Source organism: Ambystoma mexicanum, chromosome 5p (assembly GCF_040938575.1).
Source record: "Ambystoma mexicanum isolate Mex_15411 chromosome 5p, UKY_AmexF1_1, whole genome shotgun sequence".
Lineage (NCBI taxonomy): Eukaryota > Metazoa > Chordata > Amphibia > Caudata > Ambystomatidae > Ambystoma > Ambystoma mexicanum.
In genome coordinates this window covers 879649205-879671844 of record NC_090930.1, presented here as the reverse complement: position 1 = coordinate 879671844, position 22640 = coordinate 879649205, and the positions used below count along the sequence as shown (strand labels likewise).

Sequence of the window (22640 nt, the reverse complement as noted above, 5' to 3'; positions counted from 1 at the left end):
CCATAATAGCATTTCTGAAGATTGTACCTGCTTAGATTCACATGCTGTGCATATGGTCTGACATCCAGTGGTAACCGCAGAATATTGCATCTTGTCTTTCGGGGACCGAAAGGGAACGTCGGCATATGCATGTCTGTAACACTATCCCTATCGTGACGTGTAGTGTACCCAAAATCCCTCACACGCAGAGGTCCCTCTCATTGTATTTTTTCTGCCATGAGGAAGTCCCAGGCTATTGTGAGTGAGTACATAAAGAGAGAAAGTAGTAAGACGTCCATGTTCCTGCCACCCCAAGCGGGGAGGGCGCATGTGAATCTAAGCAGATACAATCATCAGAAATGCTATTACGGTGAGTAATGCATGTCTTCTGATGCTTGTTAATCTGCTTAGAATCACATGCTGTGCATAGACTAGCGAGAAGTACCCAGAGTTGGTTGTGAGAAGGAACAGTAAAGAAAAGATGTCTTAGTACTGCTTGTCCCACCTGAGAATCAGACCTAGAATGAGTGTGTAGGCAATAGTGTTTTGTAAAGGTGTGTACAGAACTCCAGGTTGCCGCTTTGCAAATGGACCCTACGGGGTAATGCCTGTCCTCTATCATGAACCTTAGATATTTCCTGTGCGCTGGCAACATTGAAATATGAAAATATTCATCTTTCATGTCCAATGTTGCCATGTGGTCCCCCCGTTTCAACAGTGGGCTCACCTCCTGAAGCGTTACCATACGAAACCTTTGAGGTTTTATAAATTTGTTCGCAGGTCTAAAATAGGGCGCATGGTGAGGTCCTTTTTGGGTACAAGGAAGTACACTGAATAAATACCCTTGTTTACCTGAAGAATAGAGACGGCTTCTATGGCGTGTCTTGCCAGCAGCGCTTCCACCTCTTGATTCAGGATCTGCAGATGGTCCCGTGAGAGGCGTCGTGAGTGTGGCGGTCTGAACTGTGGTGGTTGGGCGAATTCCACGCAGTACCCACGGGCTACCGTCTTTATAACCCACTGGTCTGAAGTTATCCCCTCTCATGCCATGAGGAAAGATGTTAAACCCCTCCCCGCCCGACCGGGGTGACATGGGAGGGGACCTGGATCTGTTGGTCATTTCTGACCAGAGGCTGCGGCTCCTCTGGGATTGGGGCCTCTGCCTCTGCCATGTCGCTGAACCCTAGGTGGGTAGTAGGCGGGGCTTCCTAATGTTTGTACAGAGTTATAGTTACCTGTGCTGTAGTTGTTCTGACTTGCGTCGAAAGGACCGACGAGAACCACCTCCCCTTTGGGGGTGGGGGGAGGTTTCTGAGTTATTTGTTGCAAGGACTTAAGAGTCTCATGCACTTTGTTGGCCGTCTCCAGGGCATCATCGACCTCTTTCATGAAGAGATTGGTCTCTTCTATGGGTTTGTTGATGGGGTTAAGAGCGGCCTGTGTTTTAGGCTTGTACCCCAGTTGCGAAGCCAAGCGTGACGCTTGAGTAGAGTGCCCTGGGCCAGAAACCTGCCTGCTGTCTCAGAAGTGTCCAGAGTGTTCTTGATTATATTCTGATTTACCTGCCTGCCCTCAGCCACGATGGTGAGAAGCCTGGACCGAACGGGTTCAGGAACCTCCTGGAGACTTTCTTGTACCAGGTTCCATTGTGCGTCTGCATAACTGGCCAGCAGAGTGGCGTTATTCGCTACGAGTGTGGTGTATGCAGCTGCCGAGGTAACACGCTTCCCTAGGGCGTACAACCTCTTGGATTCCTTATCCAGAGGTGCCTCCCCCGTAGCAAGGGGTACTCCTGCCCGTTTCCAGTGGTAGTGATTACCAAGGAGTCGCGGGTGGCGTGGCCTTTAATATAACAAGGGTCCGAAGGAGTGGCTAAAATAGTTTTTCCACTCTTGGGTTCAATGCCGGGTCTGAGCTGGCGTGACCAGGGAGGGGACCAATCTTTTTTTTTTTTTTTAATCGAATTTAGGAGGGGAATGGATTGGCTTGGGGGGTGGGGGGTGGTTTTCCTTGAGAATGTCTTCCACAAAGTCTTGTTCAGGTACCGCCTCCCGAGTAGTGATCTGAAAGTGATCTGCTAACTTCCTTAAAGATGGCATTGAAGGCCATTTGGTAGTCTGCAGGCGAGGCCTGGCAAGCCAGGGTTGATGGAGGAGAATCCAGGCATAGAACATTAGTGTCCTGATCTTGCGTGGGGAGCATCCATGCCTCTGTTTCCACTTGCTGGGTTTCCTCCCAGTTGTCCATGGCATCCCCCTGGTCCTCAGTGTAGTCCTGCAGGAAGGAATGGTCTTCGTTGCTGTAATGTCCTGGTAAGCGTCCATCTGGATCACATCTTCATGCTGGACAGAAACCGAGGGCCGAGAGTCAAGATTTTCTTGGAAACGTGAAGCTGATCTTAAAAGAGGGTCCTCACAAGATCTCTTAGGGGAAGGATGTGAAAGCGAGACAATCCTTTCAAGATGATCCATGAACCCTTCGAATTTCTCCCTTGTCTACTTGTAGGAAACAGAAGGGCCTAAGGTGGAAAGACGTAGTTTTCCGCCCTTTGGCGTCAAAATTTGTCCCCAAGGGTGTTGGACAGAGGCTCCCGACTGTCCTCGTAGATTTCGCGAGTATCGGGGCACCATGGCGTGCCTTTAGACTTGTCCGCGGGCTGCCCCATGTATTTTGACGGTGTATGCACCAGCCCAACTGTCGAAGGAATTCTCGCGATACTGTCTTCAATCTCTGCTGAATCGGCGTGAGTTAACAGGTTCGAAGGCTTATCAGAAGATTTACCGCCTACCGCAGCGTTAGAGGGCCTAGTGGTAAATTTTTCACCTGGGAGGCCTAGTAGTAGGTTTTAGGCCTACCGGGCCTTTAGGGACCGTCGGAGCGTCGAATGACCGAGCTTCCACGTGTAAACCAGATTTAGGGGTAGCACCCTTGTTTTTTGAGTGCGCAGTCGCAAGACGCTGCTGTGGATGAGGGGAAGGCTGCTAATCTACCCAATCAGAGGAATCCGCTGAAATTTTTCGACCACCCTGTTGGCGCTTTCACCTTTTTCGACAAAACCGTCGAAATCGGTGGTGGGGTTGTGTGTTTAGTATGTTGGGGTTTTTGTACGCCCCCATCGCCGGGTGTTGTCCTTGAAGTGAGACTTGCATCAGGCCTCGAAGGGTCAGTGTCTGCCTCAAGGTCTATGACATCCGATACGGATGTTTGGTCATCGGAGGTGCCCCGTCACTTTTGGCGGGTGTGACGTGGGGGAAGAGGGTTCATCCCCCGACATACCGTACTCGGCCCACTGCTTTACACGGCGCTCCTTAAGGGTCTTAGGCCGAAGGAGCTTACAAGCCGCACACCGCTTCTCGTCGTGATCTAAGGGGAGACAAGAATTACACGTTCTGTGCTAGTCTTTCCAAGGGTATCTGACCCTACACTTAGGGCAGAACCTAAATGGAGTCCTTACCATAGCGAAAGGTACAAACAAAGAGGACCAGACCTAGAGTGCAAAGAGGGGGAAAGAGGAAAGACATAACGAAAGATATGGCCACCCCGGCCCCACTCTCCCTACTGTATAGGCCAGCCAGAGGGATGCCTCAGCTGCCGGATCTTAGGTGCCGAAATCCACCGCCGTAAAAACTTCCTGCAGTCTTCGTCGAAGTTCTTAATCGCCGCCGAAGTGACTTATAAAAAGGGAATAACCGACAAAGTCGGTATAAAGATAAACAATGTCTCTTATGTGAGAGCTCCGCTATAGGGTGACCAGTTATCTGGGCTGAAAAAAAAACAATCTGAGGGACCTCGGCGCGTGAGGGATTTTGGGTACACTACACGTCACGATAGGGATAGTGTTACAGACACGGCTATGCCGACGTCCCCTTTTGGTCCCCAAAAGACCAGATGCAATACTCCGCTGTTACCACTGGATGTCAGACCATATGCACAGCATGTGATTCTAAGCAGATTAACAAGCATCAGCAGCACATTTACAATGTATGTCACCCGTTGCTATGTGTCGAGTGCATTTCTCTGCAGGTCTAGTGGAATTCTAAAGAATTTGCAAAGCCCGATTCATCTCACTGATGCAGTACACACAAATGCTGCATTGTTGCTCATTTGATATTAGTACATTAGCAAACACACCCATTTGATAAGCAATCAAGAAAATCGTAATTAGCAAACTCTGCTAATCAATTTTTTAAACTAATTTATGCCTTTCAGAACATGGTTGACTAGCCTTTGGAAAGTGGCAGGTGCATTCTTTAGTCCAAATGGCATTGCCCTCAACTACTAAAACCCTTCTGGGTTTGAGAATGCAGTCTTCTCCGTGGCATTTTCTGACAGGGAGATTTGCCAATACCCAGCAGTGAGATCAAAAGTGCTCAGATACTTTGAAGCACTCAGCTGGTCTAGCAATTTGTCTGTTCTTGGCAGGGGGTGAACATCTGTCTTGGTGACAGCATTCAGAGCCCGGTAACCCACACAGAACCTCAAATCAGAGGTACATGTCTGTGGCACCAGAATCACTGGACTGGACCATGGACTACTGGAGGGTTCAATCACCCCTAGAATGAACATCTTGTTGACCGCAGACTTGATGTGGGACCTTACCTTGTGTGACATCCTATAACTCCTGCCTTTGGTAGGTACACCATCTCCAGTGTTAGTTTCATGGTTGCACCAAGGTGTCAAACCTAGAGTAGGTGAAAACAAGGGGGAGAATTGTCTCAGCAAAGTTCTCGTCTCACCTTGTTGCTTAGGAGGCAGTTGAGGAGCCATTTTGATACCCTCAATGGAGCCATCTGAAGGACTGCCTGGGAACAGATCAGGAAGGGGTTCAGATCCTCTTCCTTCTTGTCTGATGCCAGGTGCAGAGCAGCCATGTCAATCCTGGGGATGAATGCCTTAAGTCAATTTATGCGAAATACTTTGGGAGCTTGACCAGTCCTCCCAAGATCCACCAAATAGTTCACCTCACCAAGCAGCTCCACAACTTTGTAAGGGCCTGACCATTTATCCTCTAAAGCTCTAGGCCTTATGGGATTCATATTCAGGACTTCCTGGCCTGGGGGAAAATGAACAAGTGAAGCCTTCTGATCATACCAATGTTTGACCAAAGCCTGCCCAGCATTCAACTCGTCACTGGCCTGATCATCTGTAAGGCCATCCTCTTTCTCAAGCCTAACACATAGTTCACCATGTTAGTAGTGACACGAGGAGTGGGGAGCTCCCATTCGTCCTTGACTATAGCCAGGGTTCCCCTCACAGGGTGACCAAAGATAAGCTCAAAGGGACTGTAGCCAACCCCTTCATGAAGGACCTCTCTGTAGGCAAAGAGTAAGCATTGCAGAAGGAGATCACACTTTCTCCTCTGGGGCTCCTCAAGAGCTCCAATCATGCTGATGCGAGTTCTATTAAAATCTCTCAACTAAGCCATTTGTCTAGGGATGATAAGCAGATGTATGTGTAGGAGACCCCACACTCCTTCCACATACCTTGCTTGTACTTGAGTTGCTGCCTCTGTTTGACAACTTCTTTAGGGAAGCCACCCCTAGTGAATATGCCAAGTAACACTTTAGCAACTGACTTGACAGTTACTGTCTTGAGTGGGATGGCTTCAGGATACCTGGTGGCATGGTCAACCAACACCAGAATAAACCTGCTGCCAGGGGATGTTGGAGGTTAAAGGGGGCCAGAATTGGCAATCCTACCCTCTCAAATGGTACACCCACTACAGGGAGTGGTACCAGTGGAACCTGGAGATCTGGCAATTGGTAAAACTCTTACAGTGACCTATCTGGACCCCCATCTTTAGCCAGTAGAAATGTATGGCGATCCTCTCCTTGGCCTTCTTGATCCAAAGATGACCTGCAAAGGGGACTTCATGTGCCAACTGCAGGAGGAAGGGTCTCACCTTAAGAGGAACCACCAACCTCCTATGGTCTCCTTCAGTGGACTCTGCCGGCTCACTATATAGGAGCCCACCTTCCAAATAAATTCTATGTTTCCCAGGCGAATCACCCACAAGCTGGGAACAGGCCTGTCTCGCGAGACCTTCTAAAGATGGGCACTCACGTTGGCCCTTACTAAACTCTTGCCTATCAGGACCCCCGTCTTAAAGTAAACTCTGTAATTCAGAGTGGTCATGGGGATGAGAATTTCAAGCAGCCCTTTTCCTCATCAGGTTCAGGGGTTTGGCCAGCTGCCTCCACCTCACTGGCAGGCGAGATAAGGGAAAGGGTTACTTTCCCTATTTTTGGTTTCATGACTTATTTAGCCTTAGGTTTCCCCTTTGACACAGCCTTGGACTTGGCCAGGACTGCCTTGGTCTGAGACCTATTGCAGGGTCTTTCTACCGTATCACCCACAAGATCCAAGTCTCTGACGTCATTACACAGCATAACTTTTCCATGGATTTGCCTCTGTACAGTCACAGGTATCCAGGGTTGGACTGCGGCAACAAAATTGTCTCAGGACCAATGAAAAAGTGGCCCACACTTCCAAATGCCAATTCATTCCTTTTGTGACGGACTGTTTGAAGAGTACTCAATGGGGAGTTTTTTGATAAAATGTAATGCTAATTGTGCATTTTAAAGATATATATTGAGCAGCACTGGTCAAAACTACTAGCCACACAGTGAAGTAACTCAACAAACTGTGGCCCCAACCAGCATTTTTGGTTTGGGCATTGCCATATATGCCAGTACGATCACTAAAACTCCACTTTTCACAGCTAGAGTTACAGGCATAACTGGGAATAAGGGAGTCCATCAGCCAACTTGGTGGGCAACAGAGGAGCTCTGGGTCAGCTCATCTGGGTATACCAATGTGGAATCACCACATTTCTGCTGGCCACAGTGTCCCTAATGGCAGGGGTGTCTACACCATCTACCAGTACACCATCCTTAAAGTAATGCTTTGTATTATCAGGGATAGAGGCACATGCCTCAGCCATTCTAAATACTCAGGGAAACTAAGACTCCTTCAGATTCTATCCCGCTGGGGAAGGGCTCTGAAGAGAAGGATGCCCCTGTGAGTATCCAAGGCCAGGTTCACAGAGTGGACCCCCAAGGTTGTTTCCTTACATCTGGGGTCCCCCTGCACATGGTCACTTGCTCCACAAGCCACACACGATCCATTAGGTCTTGGGACATAGGGAGGCTTAGAGCAACCAGAGTTGTGCTTGGGATGATTAGTCCCACGACTCACCCTTCTTTTTAACATTTTGTGGCCCTTTTGGGAAAGATTTTTTAGATGGCCCACCCTCTTTCTGATTCTTCCCCTACTCCAGCTAACCAGAAGCAGGTTTGTCCTCATGGGACACCCACAGGTCATCTGCAATGGCCACCTTTTTAGGATACAACTCCTTAGAGTCAGCCAATTGCTGCTTTAGCTCAGGGAAAAGGGAGATAAAAATTTGCTCAAGCAGGATGTTGGGGTGGTCGATAAGGGTCCCAATGAGAAAGAGCGGTTTGTGTTGCACGTGCCATATTTGTGACTGAGGGAAAACAGCAATGTTGCAATGGGTTTTGAGATTTAGCATGTATTTGGTATACTTAAGAAGGAGAAAGTTGTTATTTTGTGTTTAAGATGATACATTTTAGATTTACATGGCTGCAACAAGATGTGAAACGGCTGACGCAAATATAAACAATATAGGTGTGTAGTGTGACACATAGTGCCTACAAATTGGGCAGCGAGGAGCTTCATGTGCCCACGCGAGAAAGGAGATTTGTAATGAAGAAATCACTGTGCAGAGACAGTGCAGAGGACGCTGTAGTCTTGAACATGCATGCACAAACATACATGGGGGTCTTTAGGGATGTGTGTGTCGAGTTGCGGGTACATAGTGAATATACAAATCTGTGTGTCTCAAGCCCTCTCATAGCTAGGGTTGGAGTTGAGGTTGCAAGATTAACTCTGTGCGACTGGGAAAAGTGGATTTAGCAAGGTTAAAGGCAGAGGAGGGGTACCAGCAATAATATCAGATCTGTTACAGCCCGACTCTAGTTTTTACGATTTAGTACTATTGTGGAAAAGAGATGCAATCTTTTTAAGTACATGGGAGCCTGCTATTCATTGTCCAGGCAAGTCCGGTCATCTGGTACAGTTAGTTTGCGACTGAGAAATAAACCCAGTGTAGGGCTGCTTTAGGGCAGAGTTGAGAAATGGTTTATGGGTTTCCATCAGTTTTACAGGGTGTGCCCAGGGGGCATGTGTGCGGAATTGGTAGTCATGTAGATTAGTGTGAAACAAGGATGCCAGCAAGTCTGGGCATACAAGATATTTATCGCCAGTTTTTTAATTCTCCCCTCCTCATAACGCTGAAGTTGCCTTGCAAAGACAATGTGCATCACATTCAGGGTTAGATATTTCCAACTTGTAATGAATATGTTTTTGTGTGAATTTGTAACCATGGGACGACGCCATGACCTACCATGTAAAGATCACAAAAAGGGGTGTGCTGTAAATATGAGCTGATCCAAAGATATGTTGAAAGGAGATGGTAGTCAAATAAATGTGTCCATTGAGAGTCTAAAATTAAAAGGGGTCTAGATTTCCTTATATAGACTTGACCAATTGTATGGGGGGGGGGGGGGGGAGTGATTTGTAATTAAATGTGTGAGTGTTTAACTGTTGCAAAATGTGCAATCTTGTGTCGTTAGAGGAGACTCTGGCTAGTTTGACTGTACAGCGTCATCTAGCTTCTCCCGGCCGTTTGAACAATAAACGTGGTTTACGGACAAACGTGCACTCGCTTCTTAAGATGTGGGACTAATTTGGGTTAAAGTGATCAGAGGTCCAACCGCACAATGACCAAATAGATCATGCCCTCAAAAAGGTGGTTACCTTGTAACCTTCCAACCAACTACTCAAGTTTTTCCAAGGATTCAGTTACATATATGATCCAAGTACTACCTTCTTTCTTTGTGTACTCCCTAAATCTCTTCGAGTATTGGGCAGTAGTCTTCCCAAACTTTAAGATGAGAGTTTGCTTTAATTTAGCAAAGTCTTTTCTGTGGCCTTTGACATTTCCACAATAGCACTGCAGCCAGAGTGGGGAAGTTGACTGGGCAACCATGCAATCTTATCAGCATCTACTACTTCTTGTACTTCACAAGCATGCTCAAATGCAGTCAGCCAGTCCATTATGCCATTCCTTTCATCATACGACTGAGCAGATCTTTAGGAAACCTAGGATGAAGTCATGAAGGTGGGGAAATCGCATGGGAACTTCCCATACAGAGATCGCATGCATACATGTCAACATTCCCCATTCCATTCAGGAGATACTAGTCCAGCCCAGGATTACATTTTGCATTCTGGGACCTTAGACCTTGGTTTCCCTTGGTTTCTCTATTATAAACCCAGAATACACATTCCAGAATGCAGATTTAAAACCATAGCTTGACTAGTGCCTCCTGGATAGGCATGTTGTAATGTATGCTCTTATATTATAGGAGTACCTCACCTCCATGTCTGAGCGGATTGGCAGAACACCCTGAATGCAATCAGTGATGTTCTCAAGTTGAAAAATCGTTGTTTCAATTGTCTTTGTTTGTACCTGGTGTGATGTTGCAAGCAGCCAGCTCCCACATCACATGGAAAGGGACACAGGGCTTAGGGAAGGGGCGGTAAAGTTCAGTTACGAGTTGGAGTTCGAGGAATAAAGGCGCGTTTGTCACCTCCTCCCGTGTCCACCTTCACATTGCGAGAGGTCGTGTGGGTGAATGCCTGGACCACGTTGGGTCCAACTTGACATTGGCGATGAGGTCAGTTGAACCGACACAGTGCTGTGCCCCGCCTCGCAGTGATGCGAGTCCTGAAGGGGCAGAGGAAGAAGGAACTCGTCGGCCCCGTCCCCATCCATCACAAAGCGTTTGAGGTGCCCCGGGCAGATAAGGCCCGCGTGGACTGCCTCCGCCTACCTGAATGGAAGAAGCAGAGATCGGGGAGGAGGCACGTTCCCGTTTGGCTTGCCCCATCCCTAAAGAGGCGTGCGAGGAGTCCCAGGCAACTGAAGCCCACGAATACTGCCCCGGCCTGCCAAAACAAGTGTGCAGCAGTCGGAGAGGCCCACCATGTCCCTGTGGCCACATCGGAAACAGTGAGGCTGCAAAAACAAGTGAATCCGATACCGGAGACCGTCCGGACCAACAACAACATGGAGTGGAAAGGAAATTAGAATGCCACATTCCAGAGAGCTGCCGAGGGAGCCTGCGCACGACAGCAAACATGTTCAGCGCAACGCCACGTGTCGACTGGAAGGTGCCATCTTAGATGCCCGATATCGTAGTGCATCCAGTCATATTGAAGGTCAGTCAAACCCTTTTGGCCCAGGTTTCTCCACCCCAAAGACTCAAAGGGCAACAAACCCAAGCAGCTAAATGAGAACAATTAACTTTAGAAAAACACAAGTGGGAAAATGTTAATTTCTCTTCTCCAGCCCACCACATCAGTCATAAAAGGACACCACTGGACACGCACACAATATGTCAGGAGAGAAAACTCACTGTACCCCTCACCCCAGCACCAGTTCTGCCCTCAAGGATTCAGGACAGTCTCATCACGCAACTGCCCACTCATTTTGACTAGTCTGATCAAGCAGTCTATGGCCTTGATGGAAGAGATGGGTAGGGGACTTTGAAGGATGTATCAAAGCCATAGGATCTATGGACGAGGAAAAGAAGCACAGCCTCCTTACTCTATCCATAGGCCCCAACGGCAGGGACCGAGTGAACAAACCAACATCAGCTAGGTCCAGGAGAAGACCCAAAAGGTATGTGCGGTACCTAGTTGAACAATCACAGACTGACAGCAGGTCTAGCGCATCGTCCGAAGAAGACAGCAGGAGAAAAGAAAGACATCGGGAAGAGCCCCAAAAGAGGCTATTTATGTGCATTAAGGAATCAAAGAGCAAAAGAACACATCCCCATCCTGCTTGTTAAAATAAACAAAGTGGCAGCCGAATTCTTAGTGGATACTGGAGCAACAGTAAATGTCATAAGCGAAAAAGTGTACGACAGCCTGCCACATACCCCACAACTTCAACCAGCGGAAGTCCATATTTACCCCTATGGTTCAAAAACGCCACTACCAAGCAAGGGATATTTCATGGCATCATGCAGCTGGTTTATAGTGATTTTTTTGACAGTCAAAGTTTCTACATACAAAAGCATCAGGAAAAAAAGTTTCAAATGCATTTTTTTTTTAACCCTCCCTGTTTTCTTTTTAAAAACAAACTTTTGTTTCTATCCTAAACTAAAATAAAAACTAACATGAAAAATAATGCATTTGAAATTATTTTTTTTTCCTCGAAAACTTTGTATTCTAAACTTTTGTATGTATAAACTATTTTTTTGAACTATAACTGGACACCCATGCAGCTACAAAAGGACAGACAAAGAAGATTCCAATGCACGTCCTAGAAGCAGCCACTGATAGTGGTTGTTTCCGGAGCGTCAAAGCTGTCATCAACATGGGCCTCATACATGTACTATCGGCTCATCGCTCACAAGTAGCTCGACCCGGCTGCAAAAATAGAAAATAAATTGTTCCCTGCCCTCTTCAAAGGTTTAGGCAAGCTCAAGGGGCAGCAGATTGAACTCGACATCGACCCCCAAGTACCTCCTGTAGCACAACACTACAGAGGGATACTGATAAATATACATAACAAGTGGAGGAACAACTCTTCAAACTACTCGACGCAGACAGAGCCAGCGGAAGGGCCCACACTGGAGGTGTCACCCATCGTCCCAATACCAAAGAAAGATTCCACAGACATCTGCATATGTGTGGACATGCGACGGCCAAATGAAGCCGTCCTACGTGAACAACACCAAGCCCCTAAAATTACCGACATGGTGCACCTGCTCAAAAGTGGCACTGTGTTTTCGAACCTGGACCTCAACAAGGGGTACCACCAGTTGGAGCTAAGCAAGGAATCCCGCTACATCATCACTTTTGTCACCCACCTAGGACTATATAGCTAACATCTCGAGGCAGCACCTGACCGTGAGAAACCCAGCACCACTACGAGTCTCATACCAGGTACACCCAGATCACTCCTATCAGCTGTTTTTCTCCTGTACCCTCGCTGAGATCCCAGAAAGCCTCACCACGTCCGCAAACCTACTGAGGAGCCAGCCGCTACGCACTACCCCTTTTAACCCACCCATCGCTCACGTTGCCTGCATACGTTTGCAAGGCATAGCGTGTCAGTTAAACACCTCAAAACCTCCTGTTCACCTCTAGTTTTACCCGACAAACCCTAAAGGATACAGGCATTACCCATTTGAATCTTCTCACCCTGCCCCGCTCCAAAAAATAGCTGAGCTCTACACTCATGCTGATCATCTTTTCCCCTAACACGTGGACTACACAAACAGTACTTTCACAATCCACTCTTCCCCGCAAAGGGAAATCACCGGCCGCACCGTGGTCGCGTGTAATCAGTGACTATCTGCCAACAGCCATGATTACTTGACTTGGCCTTGCCACGTCTTTATGCCCTTGTACACACCCGGTTTGATTTGCTGCTGCCATATTTAGAATATGTATTTTTTTTTAAGCCTAATTTTACAAAAAGCGGACTTACTACTAGCATTTTAACTTTGTAAATGCATGCCCATTTCACTGAAAGTTGATTTAATGCAAGCATTCTTACTTGTCAATTGCATACCGTGTTTAAATATATAGGTCTTCAATAATACACTCGCAATTGCGGTCCAGCATAGAGCCCGTCTACTGAATGAAACATTCTCCATTTTATTTATACTTTTGTAAGGTGGGCCCCCCCATCCTCGGATTGCCTGCAACATGGTGCCGGATTAAACTACAAACCCCCAGCATTGTAATGATAGCAGCGGTTGCCCACACACAGGTATAATCAGCCTAAAACTAACCCTCCCACTCTGATCTACTGTCACCCGAGCATTTTTGCCAGACCATCCTAACCGTCCTTAATTAGCAGCCAACCATGTTCATTGCATAATTAATCATACAATGTTGATTCCACCCTGTGTAACTGCCAAACGCTTTCATGACTGTACTGTCTGATGACTGTACTACCAACAAATGTATTGTATGTGAAGTGACCAAACTATAGCATTACCCAACACTAGGCTTGCCCCAACACTCACGGCATTTTTACTCTGACTATATCCTAGAATATAGCCATACACCAGCCACTCCACAGGACCACTAGCGCAGCACAGGGCCACCAACACTAGTACTTCTACCCTACGCCTGCCTAAATGCTAACCCACGCGCCACCACACGCTTGTAACCACCACCCCCAGACTCTTAAACCTCTGCACAACAGAGGTCACCACATGCCTAGGAGAGCCCTTTCCTTGAACTACACCATCCTTACCATCCTCAGCACTCTCATCATCCACCTATTCAGATCCACATCCCATCAAATCATGCCCACTAACACCGCCTCTCTTAATTCTGCCACCACTAACTGTAGTCTCCAAACACACGCCCTCTTCACAATAAAACCTGCTCCAAAGGCGCATTCATACATTACAAGACAGGCCTGGCTCGGCTCCACTGCCCTAGATATCATCCTCTTCCTTGTCCCACGCCCCACCACCCCAAATAACCACCATTCCTGATCACACATCAACCCCTCGTCAAAACTCAACCTATACTAGGCAGCACCCGCTGCAAAAGCCTCTCTTCGAGAACCTCACACAGTGTCAGCCAAAATAGACCCACCACTGCTGCCAAAAGAAACGCTAGACTCTCAGGACGCACCCATCTCCAGCACCTCCCCTGAATAACCCTCACCCCCCTCCTCGGTATCTCAATACCGCTCTTTCACCCAAAATCCATGAAACCCAGGAAAATACTGCCACCACTCATCAAACAATCGCCCCCAAAGAAACCTCCCCCGACCAGCCCGATACCAAAGCAACTATCTCCCAAGAACAACTGATCCAACCCTCTATCACTACCAACATCAACATGCAATCGAGATACATGACTGCATATTAGAGCTCAAACTTGACTTCCTGGTGCTTACTGAAACCTGGCTACATTCTGCATCAGTTCCTCAGATTACACTAGCCGTCCCCAATGACTACACCCTCCTCAGAGCAGACCGCTCCGACACTACAGGTGGCGGAGTGGCCATCATCCACAAAATCTCACTACATTTTAATGAATCTAAAATAGAAGCACTCAGCGGTTAGCGGTTATGAAACCCTGCCCCTTAAACTAGCGGTCAACCACCAAGAAACTATCCACTTCCTAATGATTTACAGAACACCCAGTGCTCCAAGTAAGCCAGACTTAGACCTACCACTACTAATCACACCACTACTTAAACCCAAAACAAAATACATCCTCCCTTAGGCTATGATGACCCTGCAGACATCAAAGCGGCAGCCTACCTAAAGGCATTGCAGGAAATGCAATCCTCCCAAATAGTTAACACCCCTACCAACTCGAAAGGCAGAATCCTCGACTGGACACTCACCCTTTATACTACAGTAACCATAACAGACGTCCTCCAATTACAATGGACCGACCACTGCCTAATTAAATTCAAACTTAAGCTAGACACTGACCACAAAACTACTACTTGCAAACCACTACGCATCCAGGTCAGAAATGTGTGTAAGCTCGCCCTGGAAAATTTAAACACAGTTCTCAACAAACTACTCCATTCCAAACCACTGGATAGTACCAGTTCAAAAAGCATTGCAAAGCACTACCACCAATGTCTAAAATCAGCAGTTGATGAAGTAGCCCCCCTCAAAACCAAAGTGCCCAAAACTAAACGCAGCACCCCCTGGTTTAATAATGAACTTATTGCACTCAGAAGAGGAAAAAAAAATTAAAAATTTAAAACATTTTAAAAAAGAGCGTCCGAACACCTAACCAGAAAAAACAACTCCCCAGAACTTCAAACCAAACTATAACTATCTAAAGCCTACAAACGCAGTGTACTCTCCTATAAAGCGGAATCTCTCAATGACCGCACAGCAGCCGCAGCCTCTAACACCAAAGAACTATTCACCAACATCAGAGAATTGGAATCACCCATTCTCCCCACCAGCCATATAGTTCTGAGCAAAGCCTGGTTTACCACCACTTAGGATGCCCTATCCTCCCAAGTGACCACACTCCAAACAGCCTAACAAAAATAGACTACTGTAACATCTTAGTGCTGGGTACCTCAAAAAAAAAATTTAACCAAACTCCAACTCCTACAAAACAAAGGCCTCAGAGCAGCCTTCGGCATTAAGAAAAGAGAACACATCACACAACACAGAAGAGACGCATACTGGCTCCCAGTCCAGGCCAGAATCCTCCACAAAACACTCACCATCACCCACAAATGCCTAGCTGACACTGCTTGCACCTACCTCAACAGATGTATTGCACGCAAAGCATCACTTAGATCCCTCAGATCCAATGCCAATACCCAGCTGCACATCCCCTGCTTCACTACCACCAGAGCAGGCAACGCCAGTTTCGCCATTGCAGCCCACCGCATCTGGAACTCTCTTCCGCCCCATCTGTCCAATGAAACCTCGCTACCAAAGTTAAAATAACTAAAAACCTGGTTGTTCAACAAGTACTAAAACTCTTTAAGCGCCTCCCTCCAAGCCTGTAACGCCCAATACCACTTGATTACTTCTACACCATATGATTGCCTATATGTATATGACTGTTTTGTTTCTGCAACTTAAAATGTATTGAACACCGATTTGAATACGAAGATACATGTTAACTATGCTGTGATACCCAAGTCTTTGGGCGTATAATCAAATGCAATAAATAAAGGCCTCCGTTTTGGAGTTTCCTCAGGTGCAGATATCTTTCAGGCCGAGATTCATAACATCATAAAGCACATACCCTACTGCCTGAACTACAGCGATGATATATTAGTTTTTGGGCATGATCAAGAGCAACATGACCACACTCTCACCAGGGTATGTATGGCCCTGGAGGAAGCACAGCTCACCCGCACAGAAAAATGAGGATTGGTTCTTTGGACATCTATTTTCCTCGTAGGGAATGACCCCAGATCCAGAAAAGGTATCACCACTCACAGACGCAGAACCACCCACAAACTTCTCAGACCTGCGCTTATTTCTTGGGCTTTCCAGCTACTGCACCCATTACATTAAAGACTTTGTGTCAGTAAGCAAGCCTCTTAGGGCACTCACAAAGCAACACACAAACTGGGCGGACAAGGAGGCCAACAAGCGTTCCAAACAAAAAAGCATAGAATATCGTACGCCAAGAACATGGCCAATTTCAACTCCAAAAGAGACGGAACTAATAGTCGATGCAAACCCGGTGGGTCTGGGCGCCAGTCTAACAAAAATTGACGCAAGGGACAACTGCACGAGGCACGTTGTCTCATACGCCAGCAGGAGCCTCTCATAGACTGAACAAGCCTACTTGCAAGCAGAAAAGGAAGGACTTGCAGTGGTGTGGGCGTGTGAGCACTTCCACCTCTTCCTATACGACAAACCTTTCACAGTGGTCACTGACCATTCAAGCGCTACCCTTTATATATACGAAATCCTCAAGCAACAATGCCCCTCAGAATCGCCAGATGGGCACTGAGGCTACAAGACTATGGCTTCAACATTGTACATCGCCCAGGAAAGGACAATAATCCTGCAGACTTCCCATCATGTCACCCCTGCAAGGAATCACGGCTCACCCACTCCATTGCGGATCAATATATTCACTACATAGTGCACAACACACTGCGTGGTTTAAGCCCACACCAGATTGCACAAGAAACTGAAAATGATCAGGGCCTGCAGGTCAGCCTCATGTGTCTAGAAACGGGCCAGTAGAAACAGGCCAAACAGGGGAAAGCACAGGTGAAGAAGCAAGGCAGGACATCAGCTGCCTGGACGCCGTCAAGGATGACTTGGCTAAAACAGACGCAGGGATTCTACTAAAGGGAACAGAGTACTCCCACGAACACTGCAAAATAAAGTGCTGGAACTAGCACACGAAGGACACACTATTCCCAAATGTGCTGTCATCAATCCCCACACACGACCTGAGCCTTTACGAATGACGGATCTCCCAGAAAAGACCTGCGACAAGATCGTAACAGATTTCTTTGGACCATTAGAAGGAGGTGAATACATAATAGTGGCCGTTGATTAATAATCTTGTTTCCCTGATCTGCAGCTAGTGCCATTAACCGGTCCATTCCATACCATACCAGCCATCGACAGGATGGTTGCCACGTATGGCATACAGAGAGTCGTAAAAATCAGACAATGGGGGCCCATTCACGGAGCAAGATTTTAAGGTGTTTGCTAAGTACATGGGTTTTGTCCACCGTAGAATCATACCGCTATGGTCAAAAGCCAATGGCACGGTGGAACACTTTATAAGCAACAAACGGAATGTGCAAATCGCATAGCTGACGGGGGAACATGTAGAGAAGATATTAGTCTTGCCACAGCTTGTATATTGCAATAGACCACACAGAACTACCGGGAAAGACTTCATTGGAAGTAATGTTTGGTAGGAACATACAGACCAGAATACCCCATGACACCAGCTCAGGATACAAAGGGGATGCCGAAATGCGGGAACAGGTGCAATGATCTGAAGCAGGAGATGTAATTGTACAGCAACCGCAAACCAGGAAGAATGTGGCCGCTTCTGACAAGGAGCCCTTGACCATGACACATGTGAAGGTGACTCTAGTCTCAGCAAAAGGAGAAAGGAGGAACGTAACCTGAAATTCCTCAAACTTCAAAAGAATGCCTGAGTCATGACCAAGTCATCCTTTCAGGATCACATCTTACAGATCCTGCAACCCAAGAGTGGGACCCTCTCTACGAGGGTGATGGTGAAGACTTGTGTGAAGAAGAGGTGACTGCACCTCAGAGAGAAGGTGAGAACACTTCGACCATGAGAGCGACAGCTCGGCCACAGAGGGCTCCAAATCGACCCCAGTGACTCAGAAGAAATGCACTGAGGCACATGGTTGGGTTAAGTACCGAGGGGCCCGAGGGGGACGTCGTTGCAAGGAGCCAGCTCCCACATCACGATGAAAGGGACACAGGGCTGAGGGGTGGGGAAGTTCAGTTACGAGTTGGAATTTGAGGAATAAAGGTGTGTTTGTCTCCTACTCTTGTGTCCGCCTTCTCATTGTGTGAGGCGAATGCCTGGACCACGTTGGGTCCAACTTGACACCCGATTTGCAGTTTTTAAGATCCGATTCTGAACAAGCAAACGCAAATCATATTTTGAACAGAACATTTAAGCCCATGCAGAAGTATGCAACCCCACATGATGCCACCCAGCTAGATCTCGTTTGGCTTGGATGCCAAAATGTAGAGCACCGAGTAGAAAATGAGAAAAAAAGCCGCACAGCAGCGATCCAGGGAGGGCAGGAGCCCATCCTGCCTTTATCCATCGGCAGCTTCAGGAGAAGCGCGCCCTAATGACTGGCTGTCGCATCATCAGGGAAAGCCTGCCTTATTTCCATTATGTGCATGAAACTGCACTGAGCTTCGCACTACGACCAGTTAGGATATTATCTATATGGTATACAGCATTTTGACTGTAGATTGCAGCTTTCATTTCCATATGCCATGCATTCCCATGAGGACGGCATCTAAAATGGCTGCGCCATATTTTGTTGATTGGTTGCTAGGCAACTGTGTCCGTGGAGCTGCACGCTTCGACGGGCCCAGCCTCCCTCTTCTCCCGACCGGCGTCACCGGAAGGCGCAAGCTGGTCCTTCCACCAAAGGCCATCCTTATATGGCCAGAACCGGTCAGTGCCTGTCCAGGACTAATGAGGCATCGGGACCGGCCACGCTGTCCGAACCACCAGCTACGTTCAACGTCTACCTAGACTAATCACTGGGTAAGCAACACACCCTCCATTTCTCTTGCACTACGAACCGGGGGCATTACTGCACCTGCATACTAACTGCCTGCCCCTCCGACTATCAGCGACCCTAACACCACACCCTCATCAAGTACCAATGCTATGAGAAATAGCTGTACTAACTACACCTCCATTTTTCCAACCACTGGCCCTGGGAGTCTAGCCAGCGCATCACCTTATCTGTCCTACACCTTGTCGCGTGTTCACGCTATATCTATACCGCACCGACCTTACTTGCGCCTCTCGGGTGCCCACCCATGTTTACTTAGTCAGCCTGATGCAACATTCACTATTCGACCATCTGTTACTCTTGGAATTCCCCACACGGTCTATCAGATGATCGCATTACCTGCCTGCCCGCACCCTGATTATTTGATAGTAATCTGAATGCGCTGTATTCTGATAGTATGTGCCAGCTACTCCTTTGTATGCTATTCTGATTGCATCACATGTCTGCCCGACCTACGTTATCTCGGATTACACCCGGTATCTGTCCAGTCTCATATGCTTTTCTTACTGCATTACGTGCCTGTCCCATTCCGAGGTTAATTGAGTGCATCCTGATTGTATTGTATTCTTACTGCATTATGCGCCCTTTCCACTGCACGCTATTATGACCACATTATGTAGCTTTCCCACACAATTGCTACATGCCATCCTGCAGATAACGAGCTTACGACTGCATGCAGTTGACTGCATCTTGACTATATTTTGCATCCCATTAGCTACCTGATCGAGCCCTATTCCAGAGCATAAAGCTTACTAAAAGAACTACTAAAGGACTAGCCATGCCCATGCCGACATCTACCATTGCTACTCAGCATTATGAGCTTGTCCGCTATGGCTGCCACCGGCAGGTTTAGCATGGTGCCTCCTCACCATGACCTTTACACACCACCCAAAACCCTCCTCTTGTCTCTATGTCCCAGAGACTTCCATCAGACAACATACTTCCCCCATTTCCTCAAATAGCACCCCAAACTAAGCAAGCAGCTCACAACATTCTGCTGACCACTCAAACTATTATTAGCAAGCCACACAAAATTACTCCTGCCCAATGGATCCAACAATTCACCACCAAACCTACCCCAATCAGTCTTGCTCACTAATAAACAGAAACCAAAGACTAGACTCCAGATTTACGACAACTCATACCCCTCTCAACTCCAAACGCACTACGAAAATAACAGTCTCCTCCAGATCCACGACAAAAACACCAGTCCACCCTCAAATACCATTGCACATCAGATGAGCAAGCAAAAGGATGCCTGCATGCGGATAAAAGGGTAGCATTATCAATGCTAGATCTCTACCCGCACACGCATTGGATATTGCACATCTCATCACTTCCCATGACTTGGACTTCTTAGCAATCACAGAGACCTGGCTCCACGCGGCAGCGGGTCCATCACTGGCCCTGGCCATCCCCGACAAATGCTCCATCATCCGCCTCGACAGAGATTCCAACCTTGCCAAAAGCGGTGGTGTTGCCTTTATTGCCAAAACATCCTTAGGTCTCAGACCCACTCTCAGTCAATCTTTTCCATCAGCCGAATTACTGTCCATTAAACTAGCCATCTCAGCATCCAGAACAATTACCATCCACCTCCTTTACAGACCCCCTGGGCCACCTAAAACTTTCGAAGTAGATATCACACTCCTCCTCACCTCGAATACCAAGCCAGGCTCTCAAATCATCCTTCTAGGGGACCTGAACTTGGGCATCCAAGACCCTGAAGATTCTAACACTATCACTGGCCAACACAATCTCAGAACTCGGCTTCCAGCACTGGATCAATGAACCCACACATAACAAAGGCAGGACCCTAGACTGGCTAGCTGACCTTAACTGCAACATAACCATCCTAGAAAACAAACCCTGTGCCTGGTCAGACCACCACTTCTCTCTTTCTCCTTACAGGAAAGCATTCAAACAAACCCCAAAAATCTCTCACCCCCCCTCATTCACAAGGAATAATCGCGACATCACTATTGAGAAAATTCTACCCCTACTACAGCCGATTATCAACTGCCCTACCCTTCACATGGACACAACGGCCTTAGTCGACTGCTACAACTACACTCTACTCAAGGCCATCAACACCATAGCAACGATCAAGTTGCGGAAAGCCAACCCTATCTCGCATCTCAACTCTTGTTCACCCCTCATCTTAGGTCGCAATGCAAAATCAAAAGGAACACAGAAGCTCTGGATTCTGCCCACTCCTCCAAATGTCCTCAATTACAAAGAGGCTATATTCCAGCCTAAAAAGAACTATAACAACAGAATCAATCAAGCTAAATCCAGTACTAAAGAACTGTTTAACATCCTAAAAGAGTTGGAAACACCAGTGTCTCCACCGGACACCTGCACCAACATACAAAAAGCATTACTGGGAAAAATAACCATGCTACAAGAGAAAATAGAATAAAAAAATTTTAAAAAACATAGTAATGCCATCAAACCATTTAATTTTTTCGCCACTCTCTTGCAAAGAAGTTGAGGACATAATCACCAAACTCAAACCTTCGAAATGCCAGGGGGACATCTGTCCCGGCCCTATTATTAAAGAAACAGCCAAGGAACTTGCACCTTTCATCACTTCCCTAATCAATGCCTCCTTCAAAACCAATATCATCCCAAACAACCTAAAAGACGATTGGGTCGTCCCACTACTAAAAAAAACCCAACGCTAGACCCAAGCATCCCAAGCAATTACAGACCCATCATGACGGTCCCCTTTTTGCTAAAAATCTTAGACAGAGCAGCTTATCTGCAGATTCAAGCACACCTTGAAGCGAATAACCTACTTGGTCTCAGGCAATCTGGTTCAGACCCAGACATGGGACAGAAACAGCCTCGATTGACCTTAAGACACAAACCGAAGACTTTAAAGACAATGGTAAACTAGCCTTTCTCCTACTATTAGACCTTTCCGCTGCCTTCGACTTGGTAGACCACAAAGTCCTCTGCAACCACCTAACCTCAGCTGCTCACTTCTCGGATAAACCTAACAAATGGATCCAATCTTTCTTAGACAGCTTATCTATGAGAGTCTTCACACCTGGCAGCCTCTACTACCCCATCGCCAGTCACTAGCAGAGTCCTCCAGGGCTCATGCGTGTCTCCGACTCTCTATAATGTGCTTACCAAACACCTATTCGATGATCTTGACTATTTGAGTGTCACCTACACTAATTATGCAGATGACACCCAAATACTCATCCCCATCACAGGCGACTACAATACCAACACAAAAGCAATAAATAACATGTACCTAGTCATTCAAGCCTGGATGGCCAAACATGGACTCTGTCTTAATGACGCTAAAACAGAGTTACTCCTCCTAGGATCACAACTAAAACTCAAACCACGAAATATCATCGAGGTTTCTAAAGTTGTGAAAACCTTGGATGTCTACCTAGACTCCTCACTTACACTCACCAAACAAATCAATGCAACAGCATCAGCGGCCTACAACTGTACATTAATCATGACCTGCAGACCATTCCTAACCCCTTCGAACTGCATAGCAGTAGCCAGAGCATTAGTCCTATCCAAACTGGACTACTGTAATGCTCTTTACCTGGGAAACAACCAAAGGAATCTGAAAAAGATGCAAACAATACAAAATAACACTATCAGATCAGCACTGCACATCTCATCCTTCAGACACAACTTGAACTGGCTACCTATCAACCAAAGGATTGCATTTAAAACAATGTCTCTCACCCACAAGTACTTTGCTAACCAAGCACCTAGATACCTCTCT

At 47.1% G+C, this 22640-nt stretch overlaps 1 protein-coding gene across 1 annotated transcript in view; it reads right to left on the bottom strand.

The window, feature by feature from the left end:
* MRPL32 (mitochondrial ribosomal protein L32) overlaps nt 1–22640 on the bottom strand; it is a 110128-nt gene that overhangs the window by 86431 nt on the left and 1057 nt on the right. The gene's annotated exons all lie outside the window — the stretch shown is intronic.